The sequence below is a fragment of the Sarcophilus harrisii genome, chromosome 4 (genome assembly GCF_902635505.1).
Source record: "Sarcophilus harrisii chromosome 4, mSarHar1.11, whole genome shotgun sequence".
NCBI lineage: Eukaryota > Metazoa > Chordata > Mammalia > Dasyuromorphia > Dasyuridae > Sarcophilus > Sarcophilus harrisii.
The window spans coordinates 558,693-565,402 of NC_045429.1; the positions used below are offsets into that span (position 1 = coordinate 558,693).

Sequence of the window (6,710 nt, forward strand, 5' to 3'; positions counted from 1 at the left end):
AATTCCCAGCCCACCCCCAGTGACTATCTAAGACAAAGACTGAGGCACTAGTTCGGTCAGCTGTCCCTTCAATTGCCTGCTGTAGCCTGGCCACTTGTGTTATCATCCTGTTAGTGCTCCCCGTATGGATTGTCTGGGCCGGTCTCCCAGGAGGTCCCAGGTGGAGACCCTACCTTTCACCCTCCATAACGATGGCAACCCCCTTGGCTAACTCCCATCTCCTGGTTTAGGGCCCTCCCAGTTTTGATAATCAGAGAGGATCCATGAAAAGCTTGTTTCTTGACATATGCTGGGAAGACTCCTCGTGAGGAGAACTTGCACTGTGGTTTTGACCTTCTTGCTATCTTTTGTTTTCTCATTTTCCTCATTTCCTTCCTCCACTACTCGGACCCTTCTAACAAAGGTTACAAGAAAGGGAAGAAGCCGACCAGCAAAAGTGAGCAGCAACACATCGACGGCGGCTGACGAAAGCAGGGGGAAGGAGCCTCCACTTGCTCTCCAGGGCCAGGCTGGTTCACTGTAAGTCCTAAAACAACTCATCTCCAGAAAGACCTGCTGGTTCTTTTCTCCTGTTCCATCTGGAGTGCCTGCCATGAATACACAGACAATGATCCCCACTGAATCTAGAGTCTAAAGCTCGGTGTAAAATGTTTGGCAATTTTCTTAATTGAGTGACAGGATTTAGGGCTGGAAAGGCCTCTAGAGAATTTTTAGAGACTAGAGAAATTTTAGAGGTGCAGAATTTGCGATCAGTGAACGTGTTTGTTTGCATATATTTCAAGAACTCTTTCAATGTAATGGTTTCTTTTGTATTGATTCCAAGGAGAGGTCTCTCTATTTCCCCAGACGGACAAAGGGGTCCAAAGCCCAAAAAGGGTAAAGGCGTCACTCTCTCCCAAAGATCTGCCCAGCACCACAGGGTCAGAGTTGCCCCCCTGGGATCCAAAATGTGCCCCTCACTTTCCTCCTCTGGTCTCTTCATGTTATACAGACTAGCACAATAAACCAAAATAGTCCCATTGACTTGAAGTATTATTGGCAAAAATGGTGGTCCCAATGGGATAAAAACTCTAGCTCCCAAAATACAACTGGCACATCCTCATATGCACAATCTAAACATTTAACCCAATGCCTGATTTTGCCCCATTATATTTGAGATACTGAATGATAATGATCACGGAAACGGTGAGTATTGATCACTCACGGAAACAGGAGATAAACAGGAGAGTCGTTAGTTTAGCTCATTTCACAAATATTTATTAAATGGAAATGACCTGCCAGCCACTAAAAGTGCCTGGCCTTTCAGGCCAGGGGTCCAGGGCTGTGCTGAATGCTGGGGACACACAGGCAAAAGCGAGACCAGTTGTTGCTGCTGGGCTTCCGTTTTCAATGAGGAACATTAAAAACATGGAGGACATCCATGGAGGGAAAGAAGCCGTGTTCCAAGCAGATAGGGGAGGCGTGAGCAGCTGGGGCACCAGGAAAGGAGGGGGGAGCTTGGAGCACTTGAGGGAAAGTGCCCCTTAGGCAGATCCACCAGCAGCACCCATCATAGTCCAGAGCTGCACCCAAACATGGAGGCTGCAGGGATGTGAGGTGAAGAGACAAGGATGGCTTCCAGGTGGCAACACTGGGGACTGGGGAGATGATGGTCTCTCTGCACGCACAGGGGAAGGTCAGCTAGGGAAAGATGTGCTCCGTTTTGGGCACCCCGAGTTCAAAAGATCAGCAGGTGAGTGATGATTGAGGAGGGGGTTGGGAGAGAAGGGAAAGAGCTGAGCCCCTTCTGGGGAGGAGGGTGACAGGAGGTGGGAGGAGACTGCCCAGTGAAAACCATAAGAGAAGAGAAGAGGGTGAGCGCATGACCCAGAGGAGAAGCCAGTGAGAGCTGGTCAGAAGGGAAGGAGGGGAACCGAGAGCAAGGAGGAGTCCTGAAAACCCAGAGAGGGGACAGGGCACCCCTTGATGTCCAGGGCTGCTGGGAAAGCAAAGACAATGAGGATTGAGAAAAGGCCTCTGGGAGAGGAAGAGGTCATAACAGCAAAGTTAAGGACGTGGGGGATGGCGTGGGTGAAGCACCTCATGGGCGCCAGAAGCAGCGGGTGAAGGCGAGGGTGATTTGCTACAGAATGCGGGACAAAATGGGATCCCAGGGAAAGAGAAGGCTTGGGCTTGTCAAAGAGCCGAGGTAAAGGGCAGTGATGAGAGGAGTGTGAGGGAGGAGAAAGGGAGAAGAGAGATTTCTCTTCCAGGCTTCCTCTGTTCCTTCTCTTCTGAGAGGGTGAGGGGATCGGAGGTGTGGAAGATTTGGGGAGGGATGGGAAGGTCAAGAGCCATGGTGGAAACTGGGAAAGTGAATCAAGCGCTTACTCGCAGCAATGGGACCTAGCTGAGATGTCACCTAAATGGATGACGACTTTGGGGGATTTTCTCCATCTTCTTGCAATGTCAAGTGAGCAGAAGCAGGGGCAGTAGCTGGAGGGCATCATTCTAGGAAGAGGCTGGGGAGAGCAAGATTTTTGGTAGGAAAGGGAGACAAGGGATTCAAGAAAAGGTGTGAAGCTGAACTTTCACTTTGGGGTCAAGATGGGGAAGGCAGGAAAGTGAGGTCAGTCCGGGAGGACGGGAAGAACTGAGGGGTGGGGAGAGTGGCCAGTGCCGCAGGGCAGCAGCAGACCATGGCCGAGGACTCTGAGAGTTCCTGAGCACAGAAGCTGGGCATTTAGAGGCGGAGAAATCAGGGATGGGGACTCAGTTAGTGGAGTAGCTAGAAAGTTAGAGTGCTTGAGGGAGTATCAATATGGAGATCAAAGGCCCCTTCTAACAGAGCCCAGGAGGTGGGAAGGAGAGAAAGTCGGGAGCCCAGTCCTGAACTCGTGAAGGAAGGAACAAGCGCGTCCTGGACACTGGGAGAGAACAGCATCTAGAACTGGTCTGAATGAACCTTGGATGGAGTGCCTGGAAGGAGGGTTCCAGCTCCCCAGAGCGTGAGTCAAGGCTTTTGGAAGCGGGAGGAAGCAAGAAAGGAGAAGACTGAGGATGAAAGCAAGTCCGTTAGCTATGGAGCAGGCATGGCAGGGAGCACTGCCATCTCTTCTTTCGGGAGCTCCCCACCCCCACCCCATTCCCCGGCACCAGTTAACAGGCTTCCTGTTATGCTTAATGGAGCATTTGGATGCCCCCGGCTCCCACTTTTTATATGGTACCAGGGGTTTTGTTTGTGAGTCACCGAGGGACACTCCAGTTCTGAGTAGTCTGTCACAGGGCAGGAGATTTCTAGACTGACGTCATCTTGGAGTTATGGAGCTCAATTCTCTCCTCCCACAAAATGGGCATGAGCCTCGCCTTAAACTTGGGGCTCTGACCCCTTCTCTTCCTCTTCTGTCCCCATTCTGCTCACAGGCAGCCCTAACCTGGATACTCTGGGGGGAGGAGGCCTCGGGGAGTGAGAGGATGCCTGCTCCCCTCCCTGAGGCGGAGCGTTGTCTCACTGATGCTAAAGCTGGATGTACCAGCATGACACACATTCTGACAAAGACGGGGCTTCGAGATCAGAAGGTGGGCTGTTGGTTGGGGTTTTTTTAATAGCACAGGTTCCATTTTAATGTGAACAGGGAACAAAGAGGTTTCATTTTCTTTTGGAATTAAAGAAATTTCAAAGCCCGGGGTGAGGGCAGGGTGCCTTCTGTGCTTTGAAACAGAATGACCCCAAGTTCCCGGAGCTGAAAGGAAGCCCAGCAGCCTTTCCGTCCTGCCCGTCTACCCAACGAGGTCACTGAGCCTTTCACCGACGATGGCCAGAAAGCTCTCCCAACATCGATACAGAAGCAGCTAGGTGGCAAAGTCGATGGCCGGCATCAAATCCTGCCCAAGAAACTTCATCAACTGTGTGACTCTGGTCTTAATTAATATCAGTCTCCTTCAGTCTCTTTAACAACTACACAATGAGGATCACAATAGTACCTCTTGCCAATGTAGTAATGAGGAGCAAAAGAGGGATTACTTGTAAAACTCAGAGGCACAACGCCTGGCACATGGTAGTGACTTTTTTACTATTTGACTAAATGGCCACTCCATGAGGCTTGAGACACGTATTTTGAAAGATTGTTTTGTTTTGTTTCGGAAGGTACACAGATTGTTGCTACCCAAGACAGCCAAGCATCGGCTTTTCTGAAATGAGTTCTTCAAACCCATCAACCAGAATTTCCATTCTTAAAAATGGGGTGCTTGGAAGTCTCAGGGTGGCTCATCAAATTCCACAAAATAATCCAAGCTCATTCAAAGGGGATGGTTCATTTTCTTCCACCACTCCCCACCCCCAATCTCCTCCGATTCCTTGGGTTTCTCATTTAAGGCAACAATTCCTCTACCATCTCTTGAAAATTCAAGCAGTGGATTCTCACCATCCTTTATTCTGTGGTTATTCACAATGATAATCGTCGGCATTTATACAGGGCTTTAAGAGAGAAGAGCAAAGATTAGTCCAGCTCCACTCCCACTCATCCCTCCCCCACTGAGGCAGGGCGAATGAGTGAAAGTCAGCCACGGCTAGCGCCTAGCCAGGGAGGCTATCATGTTCTTCTCCAGGCACTTCCCAGGGTCCCTCATGCAATGAAACAAAATATGAGAGTATTTTTCCAACACGGCCAGTTTCCTGACATCAATATAGAAGCAAGTAGGGGCCTTCGGCAACACGTCCAGGAGAAGTTTGAGGATGTGGATAGAATGTGAGGTCTCCCCCCAACATCCTGCTAAGCTTACTGCCTAGACCCAAGACCTTGGCCAGTGAAGTCATAAAGTCAAGTGTTTAAGCCACTTTTCCAGTCCCGTCTACCAAGTTACAGGCCAGTTCCAAGCTCTTTGGCCCTGGCCAGGAAACCAGAGATCGCCGGCTTCTTGCAATAAATTATCCTGGGAATAAGCCATTCCAGGTGGTCTGGCCCCGCGGCCAGTGACTAAGACAATATCCATGTGAATGGTTATTTAAGCTGCTCCCAAGACATGCTTATGCGGGAAGAAGGGGCCAAGTCCCTTTGCCCACTGGATTAAACTGGGTCAGCCCCGAGTTCAAATGCAAAAGAAGCTGATGACGGAGCCCCCATTTGTTGCGTGCCGTGCCATGCCGCTGAGTTTCCTAAGCCCCCTCGGCTGACCCTGCCTTTCCTGAGGCCAGCCTGCGCGGATGACATCTCCCCACTATTTTGCTCCTGCGGTGACATCTCCCCACTATTTTTGCTCCTGTGAGTATAGAATTCCCTGCCTTGACATTAAAGTCCTCAGCACATATAAAGTGAAGATGGGTTCGGGATAAACGCTGGGTCTGGAGGCAGAGGAACTGGGTTCCAAACCTGCAATCTCTGGGCCGTCCTTTCCTCATCGAGTATAATAAAATAAGAATGATTTATTTCTACAGCACCTACTATGTGCCCTGGGAGGGAAGTGTTATTATTATCCCCAGTTCCAACGGAGGAAGCAGAGGCCAACAGGGGATAAGTGACTTGCCCAACTGGGGGATTGGTTTCCTTACTCCCTCCACCCTGAGAGGAAGACTCTGGAAGGAGTCCCCCCTCCCTTTTGGTGTTGGGTCCCGATGTGGGGGCTTCAGAGATTCCTGCTCCCGCCTGTCCTCCCCACCTAGAACCAAATCTTTTATAAAGAAAAAATGGGGGGTGCACAAAGCAAGTTAAGTATCTGAGGTTGGGCGGGAGCGCGCCCCGGTCTCGGTCCTCGGCGGCCCGAGCCCCGTCCCCCTTCCGGGCTTCTCTCCACGCACTCCCCTGTCCGGGCAGATGGGAAGTCGATCCCAAGGCCGGCAGGCAGGCCAGTCCTTCCATGGGGTTCGCTTCCCTCCCCCAGCCCCGGCTGCGCCCACCCCTCCCGGGGCAGAAGCCCAGGATGGGGAGGCTGGGGACGGAGGAGCGCCGCGCTCCGCGCCTTCCCCCGCTCCCCAGGGGCCGCCCGGCGGGACCCTTCCTTCAGACGCCGGGCAGAGGCCGCCGTCTGGCCCGCTGGGCTGCGCGACCCAGGGGGGCCCATCTGGAGGCCGGGAGCGGGCTGCGCTCTCACAGGGCGATCGCTCGGGAGGTGTCCCCAAGGCACCTCCGGGTCCCGCCCCCTGGCCCCCCAGTCCCCCGGCCCAGCCCGAGAGTCAGCTGGGACGGAGGCCGGGAGCGGCGGCGCGGGGACACCGTGCGCAAGAGGCAGGTGGAGGAGCGGGCGGGGGGCGCCGAGCCGGGACCCCCACGCGGCCAGGGACGGGGGAGGGACACGTCCGGGGGCACTGCCGCGCTCCCCCCGGCGGCCCCAAGAGCTCTTACCTCGGCCCGGCCCCGCGCACCCCGCGCGTCCTTCCGTCTGGATCCCGGCCGGGAGTGGGGCCGTGCTGCGCCGCTGCTGCCCTGCGCCGCCGCCGCCGCCGTGAACACCCCTTGGCCGCCGCCGGTGCCTCCCCGCCCCCGCCCCCCAGCCCCGGGCCGCCCTCGAGCTGCAAGTTTGCCCGGCGCGGCCGGCCCGCATTCCAGGCGGGCCCAGGGCCGGCCCTGCAGCTGTTCCAAGGCACGCGGCCGCCGCTGTCCGGGTTCCCAGCCGCCCCGCCCCCATAAGGGGGGGGCGCCCGCGGGGGGCCGGGACCCAGCCCCAGAAGGATCCTGCCCCAGAGGGGGGACAGGGCCCCCGTCCGGAGGAGAACCTGTTGACGAAAGGATGAGACG

At 54.5% G+C, this 6,710-nt stretch overlaps 1 protein-coding gene across 6 annotated transcripts in view; it reads right to left on the reverse strand.

Moving 5' to 3' along the window:
* The window catches only part of NEXN (nexilin F-actin binding protein), a 31,688-nt gene extending 25,321 nt beyond the window's left edge, over positions 1-6,367 (reverse strand). For all 6 annotated transcript variants that reach the window (XM_031968842.1, XM_031968843.1, XM_031968841.1 and 3 more), the window contains exon 1: positions 6,318-6,367. The gene's annotated coding sequence lies outside the window, so the exon portion shown is untranslated. The remainder of the gene's footprint in view (positions 1-6,317) is intronic.
* Between the last annotated feature and the right edge of the window lie 343 nt (positions 6,368-6,710).